The sequence below is a fragment of the Lepisosteus oculatus genome, chromosome 14 (assembly GCF_040954835.1).
Source record: "Lepisosteus oculatus isolate fLepOcu1 chromosome 14, fLepOcu1.hap2, whole genome shotgun sequence".
NCBI classification, from domain to species: domain Eukaryota; kingdom Metazoa; phylum Chordata; class Actinopteri; order Semionotiformes; family Lepisosteidae; genus Lepisosteus; species Lepisosteus oculatus.
In genome coordinates this window covers 12159791-12182725 of record NC_090709.1, presented here as the reverse complement: position 1 = coordinate 12182725, position 22935 = coordinate 12159791, and the positions used below count along the sequence as shown (strand labels likewise).

Here is a 22935-nt window from a genome sequence, read left to right as displayed (position 1 = left end):
TAAGGAATGGCAGTCTTTGTATGACCTGTTTGGCACAAGAGCACAGTGGCTGACCCTGCGCTCTGACCCCCAGCTTCTATCCCTGTCTGTGTGTCTCATGGAGTTAGAAAGGAGTTACAAGCTGTGCAAACTTCCAAATCTGTAACATCATTTCAAGGGTGTATGATAGATCATTCACAAGATCAAATGGCTGTTTATTATTGTAAGATTGTAGTTCACTACTGTTCTTTTGACTCTTGAGCTTGCATTATACAGCCGTTGAGTGCATTTTGAATCTAAGAGATATCCAACTGATTCAACCTGTCTGATGAATGTTAAATGGGTTGTGACTTTTGGCAAAGTTTTTTGCAATATTATTTGTTTCATGAATACCATTCATCTCTATAACAACTTTCCTGTCCCCTGAACATATGTTTTAAATTGCTTGATCCCATTGGGTGCAACCTTTCCATTGCACTCATAATGTGTTTGCATTAGGAGTGTGTTAAATAAGCAGAAAAGAGCCCTTTTCTTCAACTGCTTCTGATCTTATACAGTGGTCAGAATCTGTCATCCAAAAGCTGATGAGTGAGGGGGAAAAAATTAGTACAGATGCACAATCCATAACAAAACATTAAAGAGCATAAGGGTTTTCATCACATGGACTTGTTTGACTGTTGAGGATTAATGTTTTGGTGGCAGATCAATTAAAGGACAACAACCAGAAACACTGGTTCTCAGACTGAACGCATTCTCCTTCAATCTTTTTTACCAACAGGTGAGTGGAGTTGCCATGGGCACCAGAATGGGACCCAGCTATGCCAATATCTTTGTTGGCTGGGTAGAAGAACGCTTATTCGCTTCCTACACTGGCTACAGATGCAGCCATTCAAAATGGGTGAGGTATTTCGCGGCATACCGCGGTGGGCGTGTCAAACTATCACGCCCACCGGGGTATCACGCGGTATCACGTGTGTCACGTGACTAGCTATCCGGCGTTGCCTTGTAAAACCGCCAGGGGGAGCTTAACCTCTCATGTACAGCATTCGAGCCTTTAATTTTGAACTGTGTATTACAGCATGTTAATCATCAGTCATTCAAATGTTGGTATATTTTATGAAAGCAAGATTGCTCAGTTGGACAAAAGTACACAACCTACCTTTATCAGAAATATTTATGCATCAAAGCCTTTACTGAAGATATTACTAATAGTATTAATAATGGATGACTTTGGACAAGCTGTATACTCAAAGTATAACTTCTTTAGCACATTTGTACAAGCACTTGGAATCTGTCCAAGCCATACTTTGTCAGGCATTTTGTTTTACTTCAACGGGCATAAAAACTTCCTTGCTTTTAACAGGGCGTTTCATAATTTCTAACTATGAAAATGATTTAAAATGCGACACCTATCATGAAAAGAAAAAAATACACACCAGTATTCCATTTCTCCCTGAACATTGTAAGCTTCGAAGTCTTTAACTAACGTGATACCGGAGTCAACAAGCATACTTTTAGAATTTTTGATTAAAAGGGAATATAATATGGAATCGCGTATCTCAAGAATTTAATAACGGTATGATTATATCCGTGTACTGCAGGAGGGCTGTTTCGCCTGCCTGCTTATGCGAGCTGTCTTGTAGCCTACTGGTCTAGGTGCGTGACTACCAACTGGCAGGTTGTGTGTTCAAATCCAGCTGGTGCTGGACCTTTCAGTTTTATTTATTTATTTTTTAATCGCGTAACATAAACGTATTACCGTATGCAAACTGTACTGTATACAATATGTATATGTATATTTAATGTCTTAACTGTGCCCATTTAAGTATTGAATATTCATATCTAATTTTACCACTGAAGGGAAATCTTAACATAAACATACAGTATATGGCTGGTCTCGGTACTTTAAAGAAAAAAATACACACCAGTATTCCATTTCTCCCTAAACATTGTAAGCTTCGAATGAAACCACTAAATAAAGACATAAATAAAGAAATCTTAAGATTTGTTTTATTTAATGTTGGTAGCAGGATGAACTGTCAGAGTGTATATTTTGTCGCAAAGTTGCTACAAGATGTTAACAGTGAAAAAGGTATTTAGAAATGAGTTATTTCAAGATGAAAAAGAAAAAATACACGAAACATGGTTTCATTACGACCAGAATCGGTCTTGAGATATTTTTAACTTAATTTACAGTATTTGAGAGGTATGTCTGAACACCGATACTACAGTGCTTAAGTACTGCTCACGTATATGTTTCTAGGTTTATATTATGCATTTCATACGGTCAAATTACTTTTGAGCAACTCATAAGAAGCGCTAAACGGTATGCGTTTTAGTTTCGTTTTGAGCTGGAACCCGTGGATTGATTAGAGATATCAAGTACATACAAGTCATTTTTTAAATGTTGTAGTTCGTCTTGAAAAAATGTTACGAGTACATCATCTATCAACAATTACACAGGTTCTGTTTCCATATTGCGGATTTTGGTTAGGTACAGTATTATCAAATCCAGTGGCGCTGTGTGTTACTTTACTGAGTCCCAATCTGTGATTGAAACCTGTAAAACTGGTTTAATTCGTCACAGCCAGCACTCTTCAGGTGTGAGGGTCTTCTGCTCAGAATGAAACGCTAAAATGTTTGTGTATATTCTAATGGTAGTGGGGGCAGGGTGTGTGGGAACAGGTTTGTTCTTCACACCTGAAACATTTTCTCTGAAAGGATTTTCTTCGGTGTTTAACCGATCTTGTTACAGTTTACTATTATTAACCATATTAATTTTAAGTGCTTAATGTAAAATCTTGTAAAAATATATTTTCATTGTTCAAATATACATTAATATACATTAAGTCTGACTATCATATAATAAGTTAAATACAAAACTAAAGAAAAAATAGGGTTAAATATAATTCAAAATATTTTGCTAACAATGTTAACTGTTTATGAATAATAAAATGTATTAACTAAGGAGTAGGATGGCACAGTTGTTAGTATGTTTTTTGTTTTGTTTCTTTTTCATAAATACAACAGTAGTACCTGATGTCTCAGTGGCTTTCAAAATTAAATTATGCATGCAAACCTGTGAACTAGAAAGATAACTAAGATTTTAATACTAATTAAATGACCGCGGGCACTTCCCACCCCCTCTACATTCTCAGAGTAGAACAGACTAACCTTCTAATGAAAGACGGTCCACCCCCCACGGACAGGAAAAGTGCCCACAGGCACTTAAACTTAATATGGTCAGTAACGGTAAACAGTAACATGGTAAGAAGGAGCACGTACAAACGTTTTCGAAATAACCACATGTAAGACTCTGATCCTAAAAATGTTTAGGGAGAAAGTGGAATACTGGTGTGTATTTTTTCTTTAAACTACCAATACCAGCCATATACAGTCTGTAACGTAGGGATTTCTATATGTCTTTATTTAGTGTTTACATTAGTGACAAAGGCTAAACTTTTAGCTTCAGTAACGTGTACATATCTCCCCTTTTTATAAAACGACTTGGTTGAAAACTGTTCCAGAGCCACTGTTGTTTCATCAGTGAAAAGTACATCATGAAATGCCTCTCCCTGTTCAATCCACTGGAAAAAAGAAAAGGAGCATAAAGCTTCTGATGGTCATAAACGATATTCATTTAGGAGCAGCATCAGAGGTATGTTTTTAACTGCACTGCATTGGAGAGAATACCATAGTGTGTTTTTTTTTTTTTACTCCCTGGCGGAAACTGGCTTCCAGAAGAATCAGTATGGCTCAGAGATTAAATAAAACTTCACAGACATTAACGAAGAGCATAACGCGTGTACTGTATACACTGCAAGTACAACCCAACTCTCTGCAGGAGTGCTGGCTGTGACGAATTGAACCGGTTTCACGGGTATTTTCAAAGTAGGAGGCGAGATTTCCAGCGAAAGACACCCCCCCCCCCCTCAAAAACCCAGTAAATACAGTACTTACTAGTTAAAGGCTAGGCTCCCGACTACGGCGAAAGGAACCCTTCTTTCATTAGAAGACAATGAACATATTTTAGCCCTGAATGAATTAATAGCAAACATGGTTTACATAAAAGACATTTTTCCAAGAAAGTTTAGCCTTTGTCACTAATGAAACCACTAAATAAAGACATATATAGAAAAATCTTAAGATTTTTAAAATACATGACTTTGCTAAAATTTATTTGAAAATAAAAACAATTACAACCGCCAGGGGAGAGAGAGAACAGGGGAGGGATGTTGGTTTTGCATAAGGGGCGGGGCTATGGAAAGTAGGTATGTTTGGGAATGTGTAGTTACATGTTCTGGCTGTTTGTGAATTATCGTTGTTGAGTATGGAGTGTTGAGGTATTGATTTTGTGTAATGCTTTATGTTGAAAATTGAGGTGGATTTTGTTTATGATAAACAGGATAAACTGGGATGGGAGGAAGGTTTGGTTTTGCATAAGGGGCGGGATTATGATAATTGGAGGACTTTGCGAGTGTAAAATGGTTTGATTATTTGATTTTGTATTGTGGTTGTTATCTATGTTTTTGGTTGGTATTATGTTTATATGGTTGTTTTTGTTGGTTGGTTGTTATTATGGTTATTAATAATACGATCTATAGTTGAAATCTGAGCCTAAATAAAAAGAAAAAGCAAGTGATTAGGTTTATGAGCAATCTAATTACTTATTCGTTTAAAAAGCTATATAAAATAAAGTTTATTATTAATTTGCTGGACAGAGCGGTGAACATTATTATGCATAAGACAAAGATAACGATCCTGATCAGTTTAGAAATCTGTGTACGCTGTAAGGTTTTTACTTCTTAAACTTTTAAAATACACGTTTTGAATAGAAAGAAATCCTCTTCCTGGTATAGCAAACCAGCACATCTTTTTTCTCCAATCAGAGGGGTGTCAGATGGTGTCAGCCAATCACCATTCTGCGTTGGGTAGCAACGGGTGACTGTTCTCAGGCGGAAGATGTAAACAGCTTAATGTTCGTGTTAAATATTTTTTTTAATTCAATTAAACGGGCACAGTTAAGACATTAAATATACATATACATACTGTATACAGTACAGTTTGCATACGGTAATATGTTTATGTTACGCGATTAAAAAATAAATAAATAAAAATGAAAAGTCCAGCACCAGCTGGATTCAAACACACAACCTGCCAGTTGGTAGTCACACACCTAGACCAGTAGGCTACAAGACAGCTCGCATAAGCAGGCAGGCGAAACAGCCTTACACAGCCCTGTCGCAGTACACGGCTATAATCATACCGTTATTAATTTCTTGAGATACGCGATTCCATATTATATTCCCTTTTAATCAAATTCTAAAAGTATGCTTGTTGACTCCGGTATCACGTTAGTTAAAGACTTCGAAGCTTACAATGTTTAGGGAGAAATGGAATACTGGTGTGTATTTTTTTCTTTAAAGTACCAAGACCAGCCATATACTGTATGTTTACTTTCCAAAATTAATATCGTTTATGGCCTTCACACATGTTACAGTATGCTCCTATTCTTTTTATGCTCAGCTACTAAGATTTCCCTTCAGTGGTAAAATTCAATATCTACAACGGGCACAGTAAAGACGTTTACAGTAAGTCTTTCTACGACAGACCAACGGACCACGAGTGCCCCTGTCGGTCAACCAATCACGCACCGCGGTATCGCGTGTCATCTTACCTGCGGTACGTGTCTGTACCGCTCACTTTGAATGGCTGCATCTGTATGTCCCTGACCTCTACAAGCGATATATTGATGACTGCGTCGGTGCTGCCATATGCTCCGACGATCAGCTTAAGTGCTTCCTGCACCATTTCACCAACTTCCACCCGTCCCTCAAATATACGGTTAACATATCTTCCACTACTCTTCCGTTTCTAGACATCAACTACCCCAGACTCTCCACTTCAGTTTATTACAAACCCATGGATTCACACAGCTATCTCTTGTATAACTATTTTCACCCCAAACATACTAAAAACTCTCTCCCTTTTTCACAGTTCCTTCGGCTACAATGACTATGCAGGGACGACATTGACTTTGAGAACCAAGCCCTCAAAATGTACTCCCTTTTGATCAACAGAGGATACCCCAGCAATGTTATTGACGGGGCCCTTGCCCGAGCCAAAAACACCCCTCGGACCATCAACCGAATCAGGAACTCCTGCAGTAACAACCGCATTCCTTTGGTGCTTCCCTACCACCCTGACACACTTCCTATCCCCAGGACTGTAAACGACAACTTTTCCATCCTACACGATGATCCCTCCATTGGGGCCCTCTTTTCTGACCGCCCCATCATCTCATATCGCCGATCACCTAATCTGCGCAACCTTCTTGTTCACAGCTCCCTTGACCGCCCTCAGCAACCATCCACACCAGGCACTTTCCCTTGCAACAGAGCTCACTGTATCACCTGCAAGTATACATCCAACACCACACTCATTCAAGGCCCCTCAGGACAATTCTGGATCACCCCGATGGCATCTTGTACCTCCAGCAACCTTATTTACTGTATCTCTTGTAGTAAATGCCCAGTTTCTCTCTACATTGGAGAAACATGAAGGAGACTTGGAGACCGCTTCAAAGAACATGTCAGGGCTGTGAAGATTAAAGATCTCTCCAAGCCCATTGTTTCTCATTTCACCTCTGATGGCCACGACCACTCTAATCTCTCCGTCTGTTTTCTCAAAAATGGTTTTCTGAACTCATACGTTAGAAAGACTACCGAAACCAAACTTATCCTGCAGCTAGGATCACACCTCCCCCTTCTCTAAACGACAGACTGATCTACTAAATTTTCTCCATTCATTGGTAGTTTCATTTCACACCTCTCAACACCTATTCTAACTTCACATCTCTTGATTGGCCTCTCTTTCTGTCCCCTGCTCCTGCCTCTCACCCCTCCTCCCTCCCAGCCTTTGTTCTCCCACTATATTACCTTTGCCTACTGCCTTGTCTCTCTCACACCTGAAGAAGGCTCCACGGCTGAAACGTTTTCTCTCTTCTTTTTTTCCAGCATGGAATAAATCTATTACTTGTTCCTTAACAACCGGAAACACTATCTTCGGTCTTTCCAGAGCTGTAAGTAGTCATTCCAAGTTTATTAACTTGTCTCTGTTTTGTATGTACTCTTCAATAGCCACTGATGTTATTTACAACAGCTATTTTTAAAAATAAATTTGCATTTTTGGGGACTTTTTAAAGAATTGGCACATTAGGTGGAGCGGTGGCTCTGTGGCTAAGGATCTGCAACTGTGCCTGGAAGGTTGCTGGTTTACATCCCACGGTCGGCAGAGGAATCCTACTCCGTTGGGCTCCTGAACAAGGCCCTTAACCCCAACTGCTCCAGGGGTGCCGTATAAATGGCTAACCCTGCACTCTGACCCCCAGCTTCACTCCCTGTCTGTGTGTTCATGGAGAGCAAGCTGAGGTATGCAAAATAGGAATTCCTAATGCAAGAAATTGTATATGGTCAATAGAGTGATCATATCTTATTGGCACATGGTAATCTCCAAGGAACACGTAATAGGTTTATTCCATGCTGAAAAAAGAAGAAAGAAAACACAATGTTTTGACCATGGAGCCTTCTTCAGTTATGATTTGATTTTTTACAATCATACCTACACAAACTTTGCAGTTTTTAAAAATCTTGCACACACAACCCAGATATGTTGACTTTTTTAAATCTGGGGGTAAGTTTAAGAAACACGTAGTTCTTTTCTAGTTTTGTTTACGTGGTGACTATCAGGAATCCTCAGTGAAAAGGTATGCAGATCCCGTGCAGATGCAGGAGCAAGTAATTATTGAGACAGTCGAACAATCCAGAATGTCAGATGAGGTCCAAGGTCGAGAGGCAAAAGGGAGTTCAGTAACCAGTAAGCAAGATTCAGAGTAAACGTGAGCTCTCAAAGAGAAGACTCAATACTGAGTAGCAGGAAGCGGGTTTGGATGGTTAAAAAAGTGCTGCAGAGCGTGTGCTGATGGATTAACATATGTTATTATTAACCCGCTGCTGGTACTGGTTAGTTCTTTTGTGAGTTGATCCCCGGTGGTTGTGACAGTGACAGAATGCCGTTTTGTGATTGATGCTATATCAAAATATAGGGCCAGTAAAATTAAGTACAGAAATAAAAACATTTAATGGACTTGTAAATCTGTCGCACTCCTACACTATTAACATCCAGTGGGAGTTGAATTTCACTTATGTTTCCACTTCATTCAGCTGTGTTTTCTATTTTTCAGATTGTTGGCAATGGCACATGTTAAAGAAGGACAGAGGTGTAGGAGGCCAGACCTGTGGTCAAGGGTTGGTGGAGTAGGGAATGTGATCAAAGAATTTCTGAAGTTTTCTAAGATAGAAAAAAAAAATAGGTGGCATGACAATATGTGGTCAACACTGTCAAACAGAATCCTTGGAGAGGATTGCTCCAGCAACAGGAAATGGTTATCAGTGATTTGGCATGAAGATAGATAAAAAGTAAGAACCCAAGTGCTTAGGGCGCAGAAGGGGGTGAGTATTGGTAGGGATTCCAAACCAGATGACAGTACACAATCTATAGTCAATATTTCAAGTCAAAGTGAGGGACATAGTTTGGAAGGCAACACAGAGCTCAGAAGTTCATCAGAAGATACAGAAGATGCATGGGCAGCACACGGCAGCACAGACAGTGGTGACATGTTAGAGGGAGAAAAAAAATCTGTGTAGAATCAGAAAAAAAGCCTGAAGAGCACAGTGAATATTCCCAGGGGGCAAGCTTGTCTGGGACGTCACCTCAGGATAAAAGGGGATTAAGAAAGATTATGTCTGTGCCTAAAACTTTCAAAGTATGTCTAAAGGCTGAACAATGGAGAAAAATACCACCTCTTAAAGGTACATCTAAACTAAGATAACCATGGACCCATATCTTATAAAGCAAGTTCAGGAAGATAAATCCTTGCTGTCAATAGCCTTCAAATACCAATACATCAGGAAAGAGAATTCTAATGATTAAAGCAGTCTGTACTTTCAGTTCCTACCTTCAGTACCTTCAGTTCAGTACCTTCAGTTCCTGTAATGTAAAATACATAATGACAACAAGACACAAACCAATGGGCAATGATGACATCACAATTGATGTTTTACGAGTAGGGCAATTACAACACAGTGAAAGGGAAACAAAATTTCGACAGGCACGCCAGCCTTATCGTTGAAAGATTGCCCGTGCCCTCACAAAAGGAATCAGCAATGTGTACTACAGGCAGCTGAGCAGAACTCCACTTGCTGAAATTGCAGCAGGCAATTTATCTAAGGCTCACAAGCAAGTATTAAACAATTCAGCATTTACTATTCGAATACCACACTTTGTCAAAACAATGCCGCTTCTTAAGCTAATAAGTAAGGGTTTTTGAGCATGCATTGTGTTGTTAATGCTTATATTAAAAAAAACATAAATTCACATATTGGAATTTGGACTGAACAAAGTAGTCCAGCCCCTTTACAACATTACATACCCACTGATTAAAGCTTAAAACTACAGCAGCAGGAGTAACAATAATGGCAACAACATGTTTGGAGTTCGGCATTTCATTTATTCTGCGGAAACATCATATCGGAATGAACTGCCCGAGATAAAAGAGTAATTGCGGCTTCAGATCGTTTTTACAGAGCATTGCGTTGTTCTGTTCATGCTGACTACACGCTTTAAATTTGTCATTTACTGCAAGCGTTGCTTTTCCGGGTTTTTCTGAAATTCCTCGCATTTGAGCCAGCACTAAAATATTTCATTCCCGTCGCTGAATACATCGTGGAAACGGTATGTGCAACGGAATGCTGTCACATACAGTATGAAACCTTTTTGTTATTTGGTTCTGAAGTTTGAAAATGAAAATAAAACGGGGGTCACTTCATAGGCTTGAAAGAAGTCCAAGCAGCATAAAAACCCGCAAATTCTCAGAAACTGCATTGTGCTGCACCTTTTATAAATCAGTCTTGAACATTTGAATGCATACCTTACTGCTGCTAATCACATTCACGTGTTTACGAAGCTTTTTTCTGTCCGTTATGTTTTTGCTAAGTAGTTTCTCCGTTTTCCTCGTACTGTGATTGTCAGCGAGCACAACAAGACTGAAACAGTGTAAAGGCAGGTAAAAAAGACAGGGTAAAACGCCTGACTGTCGGGAGTGGGATTTGAACCCGTGCCTCTATTTGGAGAGTGAAACACAAAGCTTAAAAGACACGAAGCTGTGAATTTGCTGTTTTAAACTGCTCGACTATCATGAAGAAATAGGTGCTGATTGCACCAGTTGCATCGGATTTTCCATAACTTTAGGACGATTGATACGACTGGACGAACACAATTTGTGGCGCTTAGCATGACATGAAAACAGCACCGGAGCATTCAGGTCCGGACTACCAGATTTAGAAACAGTCTTTACCCCCGCACTATCAAACTCTTAAACTCCCAGCCTCTCTCACTCTCACCCCACCTCTCACCTATGATCTGAACCTCACAGTTCCTTCTTTCTTACCAAAAACCCAAACACACATTGAAAATCTTCCTCTACCATACATGTCAAAAGCTCACTCCCCATCATTTCTATCCCTTTATTTCATTCTTTTGATGCTTGTTTTTGCACATAACCTGTTACCTTTTTGTTGTTTTGCACACTGCCTGTTGTTGTTTTTTGCACATCGGCTGTTGTCTCTGTCTTTCTTTTATTATACAATTGTATTGTTGTGTTTTTTTTCTTTGTACTACTTATGTCCGAGAGCTAGCTAAATAGCATTTCGTTATACCATATACCTGTGTATGAGTATAATGACAATAAACTTGAACTTGAACTTGACATAGTCTTGCAGGCAGTATATTATTTAATCATTTAATCGTTTAAAAAAACATGGTCTTCTTGTTCCTAAGTCCGATTTTTAGTGCTTTCGAACGTTACTTCCAACCTGGACTGACAGCTCATCTGATCTGTTTGTGATCAGACCATGAAGTGGGGGGCTGTACCAAGTGCACGTTCCTTCCCAATGCTGAGGCGATCATTCGGAAGATGGGTGTGAAGAGAGACAAGCTTTGTCGACTAAAAAACAAGGCAGGATATGCAAGAATACTAATCACTGGCGACAGTTATGTTCTCTTACTATTGAGACTCCTACATTGCGAGTTTTTTGAAGACTTTGAAACTAAAGGAAAGCAGTGACAAATGAAACAGGCACGGGAGGGGCTTGAACACAGGATCTTCGGTTTACGAGACCGACGCCTTACCACTTGGCCACCACGCCTTCAAGTAAACATGGGAATAATGTTGTTCAAATTATTTTTTTCTGAACCTGGTTTACTTCACCTGGAGGCAGCAACAACAATAAAAGGGATACTTAACAAGGCGATACACTGTAGCAGTGTGACTCCAACAGATGCTCCTGAAGAGACTGGAGGTTTAAGCCAGCTCCTTAGAGCGCTTGGCCGCGTTACTATCACCAGCGGCTCTTCACCTCTTGTTGTTTGACCTAGTGGTTTTATAAAGCGTGGAAACGACCGCAACCTCGTTTTCTGAGATGCTTTCTCTCACGTGGTGAAATCTCGACCTCTTTGGCATCTCTGGCTATAGTTCTTCTGTAGAGCAGGCTTTCACACCTCTGCTTATAGTGCCCTTGAAGTCATTTTATTTTTACAGGAAGACGCATTCCCTAACAATCTCTCCTGTTTTAGAAATGCTTCATAAGGCGTGCTTGATTCAGGACAAACAGTATACTAATTGTACAATGCAGATTTATGCGGCATTCGTACTGGATTTGAGTGGGATTCTGAAATACTTCTTGCAAAGGTATTCAGACTTTCTTGAACCTATAATAAAAACACAGACCTGAAACTCCCTAGCTTCCAATCTCTGATGTTGCTGTCCTTAAACTCGGACGTGATGTTCTGCAGACGTGTGCATAATGTCCTGTTTTTTTACAGTGTAGACATCTTGCTGATCACGCTCCGCATTCATCTGCTTTGTGCATTGTTAGTCCGCACCTGTAACATGTAATGTCAGCCGTCCCCTGTTCTTCTATATCTCTAGCATGACTGCGTCCTGCTGTTGGGCTTTTGTTTGTAAAGTTTGAGCGAGCGCCCCGTTCAGTGTCACTTTGTCACTGTGGTCAGAAAGCATTCTTGATTCTGCTTGAGCTGCTTCATGAATTCTAGCGACTGTAAGAGCTCTTTCTAAAGTCAGCCCTTCCTCATTCAGCAATTTATAGTCTCTTATGTGCACATTTTTCCACAAGTTGATCTCTTAACATGTCAGTTTCCAATACTCCAAAGTCACACGATTTAGCCAGTTATCTTAGTGCAGTCACAAAAGCATCAACAGATTCGTCCTGAGACTAAGTTCTCTGCCTACAGATGCAGCCATTCAAAATGGGTGAGGTATTTCGCCGCATACCCCGGTGGGCGTGTCGCGGTATCACGCGGTATCACGCAGTTCACGTGTGTCACGTGACTAACTATCCGGCGTCGCCTTGTAAAACCGCCAGGGGGAGCTTAACCTCTCATGTACAGCATTTGAGCCTTTAATTTTGAACTGTGTATTACAGCATGTTAATCATCAGTCATTAAAATGTTGGTATATTTTATGAAAGCAAGATTGCTCAGTTGGACAAAAGTACACAACCTACCTTTATCAGAAATATTTATGCATCAAAGCCTTTACTGAAGATATTACTAATAGTATTAATAATGGATGACTTTGGACAAGCTGTATACTCAAAGTATAATTTCTTTAGCACATTTGTACAAGCACTTGGAATCTGTCCAAGCCATACTTTGTCAGGCATTTTGTTTTACTTCAACGGGCATAAAAACTTCCTTGCTTTTAACAGGGCGTTTCATAATTTCTAGCTACGAAAATGATTTAAAATGCGACACCTATCATTCAACTAGAGCTTAAAATATCACAAGGAAAAATACACACCGGTATTCCATTTCTCCCTAAACATTGTAAGCTTCGAAGTCTTTAACTAACGTGATACCGGAGTCAAACAGCATACTTTTAGAATTTGATTAAAAGGGAATATAATATGGAATCGCGTATCTAAAGAATTTAATAACGGTATGATTATATCCGTGTACTGCGACAGGGCTGTGTAGGGCTGTTTCGCCTGCCTGTTCATGCAAGCTGTCTTGTAGCCTACTGGTCTAGGTGCGTGACTACCAACTGGCAGGTTGTGTGTTCGAATCCAGCTGGTGCTGGACTTTTATTTTAACAAACATTTCTTCGAAAAAATAGGTAAGCGATATTATGGACAATCAATTGACTTTTATATTTCAAAATATCGCAACATGATCGATATTTGCGATATTTTGAACATATCTTCCCTTCTGACAGCGGTTCCTGCTTCTATTGTGTGTGTGTGTGCAACAGTAAATTTTTATAGAGAAATGGAGGCTGGACAGTATGCGTTACAATATAAACATTTATATTGATTTAAATCGTGTTCTGATTTAAATCGCAAACGCGTGTTTAATTATGTGTTTTTTAATCATAATCAGGCTAATGCATTTCTACATTTTCTGTATGAACCAGCTTAGAGGTTCATACAGAAAGACAGCTTGTGTTTAAATTGAGTGTAAGGTAATTTATGCTTCTAAAATCATGGTCAGTATTATTGTACTGTGCTGTACTGTGTCACATTATTTTATAGCGTTTTTATTGCGTTATTAAATCCGGTGGCGCTGTGTTAGTTTCCTGACTCAGATTATTTAAACTGCGACACTGATCATTCATCTCTAAATAAACTTTATTTTATATAGCGTTTTAAGCGAATAGGTAATTAGATTGCTCATAAACCTAATCACTTTTTCTACATAAACACAGCGTGATTGCTCTCTGAAAATGCTTTTCCTTTATTTTTAAAGTAGGCTCAGATTTCAACTATGGATCGTATTATTATAAACTTTCTTGGAAAAATGTATTTTATGTAAACCATGTTTGCTATTAATTCATTTAGGGCTAAAATATGTTCATTGTCTTCCAATCGAGTCGAGTTGACATTGGAAGCCTGCCACACCCGGACTGTTAAACCAACGCATTAGCACGTCAAAGCCCATTGAGCCAGTATTGGCTTTAGTATTCCCCCCTTCTCCCCTCAATTCAATTCAATTCAAGGTGTTTTATTTGCATGACAGATGGGTACAAGCAGTGTTGGGTATGTATATTGTAACGCTTACGGCAGACAGGCACTGTGTAGGAGCCGACGCACCAGAGCAGCGCACCGAGGGAGCGTCTGCATTTATAACTTAGTTTTTAAAATTAGTCAAGCAATACGAAGCATCTCCTTTTACTTAGTGCCTGAGCATACTGCAACGTGTGTGAAGCCCATAAACGATATTAATTTTGGAACTTAAAAATACAGTATATGGCTGGTCTCGGTACTTTAAAGAAAACATACACACCAGTATTCCATTTCTCCCTAAACATTTTAAGCATCGAAGTCTTTAACTAACGCGATACCGGAGTCAACAAGCATACTTTTAGAATTTGATTAAAAGGGAATATAATATGGAATCACGTATCTCAAGAATTTAAAGACCAGACAATCGCAAACTCGTTTTCAATAAAATTATTTTATTCATTCAGCAGTTTGTGAGAGGGACATCCAGCAGGAAGACACACACACACCGGTTTTCATTGACAAAATTGTTTTTTTTCAATTCCTCTTGTCTAACAGGAATGTTTTGTTTGTGGACAGACTGTTAGACAAGAGGAAAAGACCGCCTCCTCCTACGAAGCATTTCGTTGATCCGATCACGAATTCTTTTCCAGTCGTACGCAGCAAGGGTTGAGAATCTCCGATTCACCATCGTACTAATGGTTTCCCGGAGATTGCAAGGCAAGGCACTTTTGCCTCTGGACCCATCGAAATTTACAGACGTGGTCCACCCCCAGTAAATTTCAAAAGTCACAAGATTTCGAAACACGAGGGCGGCGTAGCGGTCGGCTCTTGCTTTCCCGTCTATGCCGATGCACTGCAAGTACAACCCCCCCTCCATCTCCTGGGTGATGGGTAGCAGCTGGACATCTGGGAGAATTATTCGTCCCACTGGCATCTGTGAATTCCGCTGTGCTTCCTGGGGGGAGATAGCCGGCGGGGACAGCATCAACAGATTCCTGCGCGGTGGTGAACTGAGAGGCCGGGATGGAGTGTCCTGAGGCGGTGTGTGCTCTGCGGGGGGCAGAGCTTCCGCCAGGCATTGCAGCCTGCGTGGCGGGGAGAGGCACTTTTCGGGAGACAGCTGCTCAACTGTTTGACTGCTGGAACTCTAGCCTCCCAATCCTCCCCAGTAATGCATCGTAATGCTCCCTCTGCTGCCGAAATGTTTCCATACAGGTGCTGCTTCTACAGGTTGGCACCCTGGCCAGTGGCCGAGAGCAGAGACCCACGGCCTGTGGCAAAATAACATAATTCATGTAAGAAATAAAGTCACACAGTAGTATTCATCAGTCGCGGAACAGAAGTCAAAATAAACTTTTCTTTTTTTCCGTCTTACCGCTTTCTTTTTTACTGTCCTGGTGGTAGATCGTTTTGCCTGTGCGGTGTTTTCTTGAAGAACAGGCTACGAAGAAATAATTATAATTGAATTTAAAATTCAAAACGGCAATAATACCTTGTAATATGCGCTGTAATCGCGTATTTCAGATGAAGTCTGCTGTATTTGCTTACCCTTCGCTCTTTGGAAGCTGGGGCGGCAGAAGCACCCCGTCTCTTCCCGTAAAACGCCTTGGTCTCCAAACTGTACTATGGTCGCTGTAGTGCAGGTTCGCAGTTTTTTTTTGTGATGGGAGCTCACCCAATCCCTTGGTGTCTTTTATGCGTCACACATACTGTATTTCAGCGCCATATATTTCATGGATATTATGGAATATAATGGATGGATATCTTAGTTATCTTTCTAGTTCACAGGTTTGCATGCATAATTTTATTTTGAAAGCCACTGAGACATCAGGTACTACTGTTGTATTTATGAAAAAGAAACAAAACAAAAAACATACTAACAACTGTGCCATCCTACTCCTTAGTTAATACATTTTATTATTCATAAACAGTTAACATTGTTAGCAAAATATTTTGAATTATATTTAACCCTATTTTTTCTTTAGTTTTGTATTTAACTTATTATATGATAGTCAGACTTAATGTATATTTGAACAATGAAAATATATTTTTACAAGATTTTACATTAAGCACTTAAAATTAATATGGTTAATAATAGTAAACTGTAACATGCTGTAACAAGATCGGTTAAACTGCGAAGAAAATGCTTTCAGAGAAAATGTTTCAGGTGTGAAGAACATAGATCTCCAATGCAATTTCAACCAAACCTTTTCCCACACACCCTGCCCCCACTACCATTAGAATATACACAAACATTTTAGCGTTTCATTCTGAGCAGAAGACCCTCACACCTGAAGAGTGCTGGCTGTGACGAATTAAACCGGTTTTACAGGTTTCAATCACAGACCATGTGACATGGGACTCAGTAAACTAAAACACAGTGCCACTGGATTTGATAATACTGTAAGAGGACACGGGGAAGGGTCATCTCTAACGGGTACTTCCGTAACGAAACGCTGAAAATGCTAGAGATGGACCTTAGCAAGATGGCGGACAAAAAGAATCAGCTGACCAGTAGATGGAAAGGGTCTACCTTACGAGACACAGCTGAGACGCATCAGGAATCGGGATATAAGTGGCCCGGAGGCAGTGAACAGCGCGGAAGCCGGTAAGGTGAATGCGTTTTGGAGGAAAAGAGTGGAAAGAGGTGGATGTTAAGGATCGGGCTAACGAACGACTGCAAGGAGAAAGGTTTATGATTTTGGATTACGGACACTGGTTTAGGATACATCGCGGATTGTCTTTATTACGAGCTTTTGGAACTCGGAACAAATCAGGACTAAGGGAACGGATTACGGACTGTATTAGGAAGACAGTTGTTGGAAGAAACGCCACGGATCGGAGGACAGTAAAGTGTGGTGTAAGTACGACCTTCGTTTACATAAACTATTCCCCCGGAGACACCACATACCTAACCAAAATCCGCAATATGGAAACAGAACCTGTGTAATTGTTGATAGATGATGTACTCGTAACATTTTTTCAAGACGAACTACAAAATTTAAAAAATGACTTGTATGTACTTGATATGTCTAATCAATCCACGGGTTCCAGCACAAAACGAAACTAAAACGCATACCGTTTCGCGCTTCTTATTAGTTGCTCAAAAGTAATTTGACCGTATGAAATGCATAATATAAACCTAGAAACATATACGTGAGCAGTACTTAAGCACTGTAGTATCGGTGTTAAGACATACCTCTCAAATACTGTAAATCAAGTTAAAAATATCTCAATACCGATTCTGGTCGTAATGAAACCATGTTTCGTGTATGTTTTCTTTTTCATCTTGAAATAACTCATTTCTAAATACCTTTTTCACTGTTAACATATAAAATATGTATATAAAATATACACTCTGAAAGTTCATCCTGCTACCAACATTAAATAAAACAAATCTTAAGATTTCTATATTTATGTCTTTATTTAGTGGTTTCATTCGAAGCTTACAATGTTTAGGGAGAAATGGAATACTGGTGTGTATTTTTTTCTTTAAAGTACCGAGACCAGCCATATACTGTATGTTTATGTTGATTTCCCTTCAGTGGTAAACTTAGATATGAATATTCAATACTTAAACGGGCACAGTTAAGACATTAAATATACATATACATATTGTATACAGTTGTAGTTCAGGTGGGTAGCTGCGTCAGCATGCGTAGGCTGCAAAGGAACAAGTAATAGGTTTATTCCATGCTGAAAAAAAGAAGAAAGAGAACACAACGTTTCGGCCGTGGAGCCTTCTTCAGGTGTGCCTTCTTCACACCTGAAGAAGGCTCCACGGCCGAAACGTTGTGTTCTCTTTCTTCTTTTTTTCAGCATGGAATAAACCTATTACTTGTTCCTACATATTGTATACAGTACAGTTTGCATACGGTAATATGTTTATGTTACGCGATTAAAAAATAAATAAATAAAAATGAAAAGTCCAGCACTAGCTGGATTCGAACACACAACCTGCCAGTTGGTAGTCATGCACCTAGACCAGTAGGCTACAAGACAGCTCGCATGATCAGGTAGGTGAAACAGCCCTACACAGCCCTGCCGCAGAACACGGATATAATCATACCGTTATTAAATTCTTGAGATACGCGATTCCATATTATATTCCCTTTTAATCAAATTCTAAAAGTATGCTTGTTGACTCCGGTATCACGTTAGTTAAAGACTTCGAGGCTTACAATGTTTAGGGAGAAATGGAATACTGGTGTGTATTTTTTTCTTTAAAGTACCGAGACCAGCTATATACTGTATGTTTACGTTCCAAAATTAATATCGTTTATGGCCTTCACACGCGTTACAGTATGCTCCTATTCTTTTTATGCTCAGCTACTAAGATTTCCCTTCAGTGGTAAAATTCAATATCTACAATGGGCACAGTAAAGACGTTTACAGTAAGTCTTTCTAAGACAGACCAACGGATCACGAGTGCCCCTGTCGGTCAACCAATCACGCACCGCGGTACCCCGTGTCATCTTACCTGCGGTACGTGTCTGTACCGCACACTTTGAATGGCTGCATCTGTAAATTTATGCCGTCCCAAAACCACATTTCTCCGCGGTGTAAAGTAAGCCTCTAAGGCAGCTACAGTCTGTTCATATGTACCTTTTTCTCCAGGGAGGTTGGCGAAAATCCGCTGCACGGGAGCCCCGATACAGTGCAGTAATGTAGCACGTCTCACGCCATCCTGAGCTTCTGAAGATCCACTGGCTATTTAAAACAATCTGTACGACTCCATCCATATCTTGTATTCCGTATACAAATCCGGAGCTCCGAGGTTCAGTAGAAGCGGTGGAAAAAGCTGGGCATAACCAAAGCTTCTCGGCGCGGCTGCCATATCTTCCATGGTGCAAACTAAACGAAAAGACTGAAAATTCAGAAGTTCGTTTCTACCAGCAAGAGAACTAAAATCTGCAGTGTTCTGCTCGCTTTGAGTCCGTCAAGCACTCATCTCTCGTCGCCATAAATGTTGTGTATCTAAATTAAGAGACGTTTTTATATTATTTTAACTATTTTGTTAACTACACAGATCACGCCCTTACACCAATATTCCCGCTTTCTACTCTCTCGTTCTGTTGTCTCGCGATGTCTACTCACTATACTACATTTAGCATGACTTCTTGTTGCAGTTGAGCTCAAAGCTGGAGATGATCTCCATATTCTACCGCACTAACTAGTCCGAAACGTAGTATACTTTTTAAGTGAAGTCAGGTTGTTCAAAAATTAAACCAGCGCCCTGTCACAGAAACGTACCCCGGTCTCCCGCCCAACAAGCGGGGGTACTCGGCACTATACTAACGAGGAGCGCTTGTCTGCAGCTGAGCGTCAGCTCTGTTTACTGTCAGCAGTCATTGCCTCATTTTCAAAGACTTTTTCACCTGCTCTCAGCTTTTAAAGACAGTCATAAACGCTCAAGAAGTAATTCATGTCAGTTTGAAGTCTGTTTCTGTTGTCTCAGCTCTTGATGAAGAAAAGCCGTGCGTGGGAGACTCCCTCTCTGAAGAAGTTTGCCGTCACCCTGCGAGGGAGAAGAGCCATCAATCACCGAGGCAACCACTGAGACAGTTAACATTAAACCCGTGAAATGCGAGATGTTGTGATTTTTTCCCGCTTAAGGCTTCTATAGTTTCTACTCTAACGAGAAAGACCTCTTTATTAGAAGTAAGATTTTACCAAACGTCTCCAGGGGTAACTGCGACCCGAACGCAACGCCTTAGACCGCCAGCCATCTTGCCTGTGGTACTTTTAATGAAGTATATATTTTAGTTCTTTCTACTCGTTGATAAGAAAAAAAGTGAAATTATGTAATTAGCGATATGTCTTTTTTTTCATGGGGAAAACTAGCCCGAGCAAATGTAAAGTTTAGAACAGCGCTCAATAAAAATGATCAGAAACCGAAAGCGCTTCTTATGCAGATCAGTATATTCCGATACCACTGGTTCTGCAGAAGAAATAAGAAAAGCCGAACTCAAAGCACTGTGTTGCCATTACGGGTACTCTGTCTGCAGGTACTTTAAGATCTACTCACACCGTGATGCCATTAAGGTTACCTAGTTAAAAAAAACTTATCGTCACCTTTTTGAACGTGATTATTAGACACCCGTTAAATCTCAACCGAGGTTTCTTGAGAGATCGTTCAGCGAGCGAGTATTAAAAAACTACATCGCTTCCAACCTCTGCTGTCACTGTAAACTCGGACGTGATGTTCTGCAGATGTGCAGTGTGCCTTTCCTCTTGTTGTTTTCAAGAGCACTCACTGTGTGAGCTCCTCACTGCGTGTTCTGTACTCTACTGTGATTTAATTTAGATGATTATGTGGTTCAACATTTTCGGTTTGAGAAATGAAACACTAAGTACACTACTGTAAATACAAGTAATGGACATTTAAAATAACCACAGTACAGCTAGAAGAGTGAAAGATAAAAGACTATTTAGAATGATATTCACAATAGACTTAAAAACAGCACAACCGCCCAAACAGGGACTTGAACCTTGGGACCCTCAGATTAAAAGTCTGATGCTCTACCGACTGAGCTATCCGGGCTCTGAAAGAAAATCGACACTGTCAGGATCCTCGCGAGTCACGTGTCTCTTGTGCCGAAGAGCAGTCATACCTGACCTGTCTGGAATGACCACTGACAGACGTTATCCAGAAGCGACGGCACCACTCACAGTAGAATGAGTGAGAAATACAGCATGACATGGGTAGTTAAGGGGCTCCCACAATCCATCTTTCCTCACATTACTGATTTTTTCACTAACATTTTGACCTTTTCACAGTCAGATTTTTTTCACATTTAATAAAATCTTTTAATCAAGAACATTAAAAAGAAAAATGGAACGTTTTTTGGAACAATAATTAAAAAAACTTTCAATGCCTTGGTTGTATACGTGTGCACACCCTTTATGAAGAGAGTTGCAACAGTGCTGAAATTTAAAGAGCATTTCTGTAGAGAAAACAGCATTTTTTCTGCCTTGATGTTAAGCTTAGGGAGCCTGTCTTTTCTAAATTCTATTTCTTAACACCTTGCACAGCCTCCCGACAGACTAACAAATATTTTTTGGAGAAATTGGCTCACACACCGGAAGACACTAATGTTTATTTACGTTAGAGTATGTAAAACTCAGGCTTTCACACCTCTGCTTATAGAGCCCTTCAAGTCATTTTATTTTTACAGGAAGACGCATTCCCTAACAATCTCTCCTGTTTTAGAAATGCTTCATAAGGCGTGTTTGATTCAACGGACAAACAGTATACTAATTGTACAATGCAGATCTATGCGGCATTTGTACTGGATTTGAGTGGGATTCTGAAATACTTCTTGCAAAGGTATTCAGACTTTCTTGAACCTATAATAAAAACACAGACCTGAAACTCCCTAGCTTCCAATCTCTGATGTTGCTGTCCTTAAACTCGGACGTGATGTTCTGCAGACGTGCAGTGTCCCTTTACTCTCATTGTTTTCAAAACGACCTCCGTTGTCGGGTGAAGTTGAAGTGGAACTGGCCTGACTGCACAGAAAAGTACTGATGATGAGGAATGATAAAATGTTTCTACGGCTCAAAATGTCTCTTTAGACCCTCGTCATGTCTCTTTGAGGAACGGGCAGGTAGAGAGGTTTAACAGATGTTCATGATGTTTCACACGGGGTGTTACCTGTTGTAGTGTTTCAAAAGAATGTGTTAGCAGACCACAAATTATCTTCAAAAGATTTGGGTTTGTACTGGCTGGGATTCAAACCTGACTCAATTATTTGGAAGGCGCCTGTACCACCAACAAACTTCCGAGAAGCACCTGCAAATTATCACAATCCTCTCACTCACCTTCAAAGTTATGGAGACACAGACGTCCAATGAAAACTAATTTTATTCACTCAAGGCTCCACTCTTTTGTTGTGATGTCATTTTAATTAATATTAGCTTTGATAAGGTGTCGTTTTTGCCTCTTAAAGTTAAAGTCTGCTCCTTTCTTCCTGGTATAGAAATAACATGTTCCATCTTTGTTTAAAAACACCACTAAAAGTAAATTATTCAGCTCTAACGCCTGTGTGCATTGACAAGACATCTCAAAAGGACTTATCAAATAAGAACACGATCCTTCCTGTTACCATTCCTGTGGTTGGGGCATTGTTTCACCCTTTTATGTTCTTCTACAATATTTGCAGACAGGGCTTTATCACTCGAGTTGAACAGAACAAGTGTGCATCGGTCAATGAAAATCATCAGTAGTGCTGTTTGTCTATGCATAGTTTAATCAAGAGCACTTAAAAGATGCAAAAAGCTCTCAAATAAAACAGAATTGAAAGACAGTCGAGTAAGGGGGTAGAAAAAAAGCTCTCCCCCATCTGGGAATTAACCACCGTCGCACGTGTGACTGGATACAAAAATAATAGATTAATTTTTGCCCAGTCTCTTGAAGCTTCAATGCGATTATTTTTCCTTCCTTATTTCTTCATTCCCATTAATTTACTCAGAGGAAACTCGAAAGTGGGAAACTGCAGGCATTTTTTGTGAGTGGTGGATTGTGATCAGTGAGCATCTGCACATCTCTAAGTCTGTTCCATTACCTTCACCATCGGGGATGTAGCTCAGTGGTAGAGTGCATACTTTGCATGTAGTAGGTCCCAGGTTCAATCCCTGGCATCTCTAGGTGCTTTATATTCCAGGTCTCACATCGCAATCTTCTGTTGAGTGAGAACTCTTTGCTCGTGTTCAGAGAGAGCCAGGTTTACACAATTAAATGCAGGCACACTCGACGTTTTAAATGTACCTCATTTAGTTCTGTTAAATCCTAAATTATTTGAACTAATAATTTAGT

The 22935-nt window shown here is 39.9% G+C and overlaps 1 protein-coding gene and 1 non-coding gene across 2 annotated transcripts in view; both read right to left on the bottom strand.

Annotated features, from left to right (window-relative positions):
* LOC138243427 (scavenger receptor cysteine-rich type 1 protein M130-like) overlaps window positions 1-22935 on the bottom strand; it is a 359441-nt gene that overhangs the window by 296615 nt on the left and 39891 nt on the right. The gene's annotated exons all lie outside the window — the stretch shown is intronic.
* Window positions 20588-20661, bottom strand: trnak-uuu (transfer RNA lysine (anticodon UUU)). The gene has a single exon. It is a non-coding gene; the product is annotated as a tRNA-Lys (tRNA).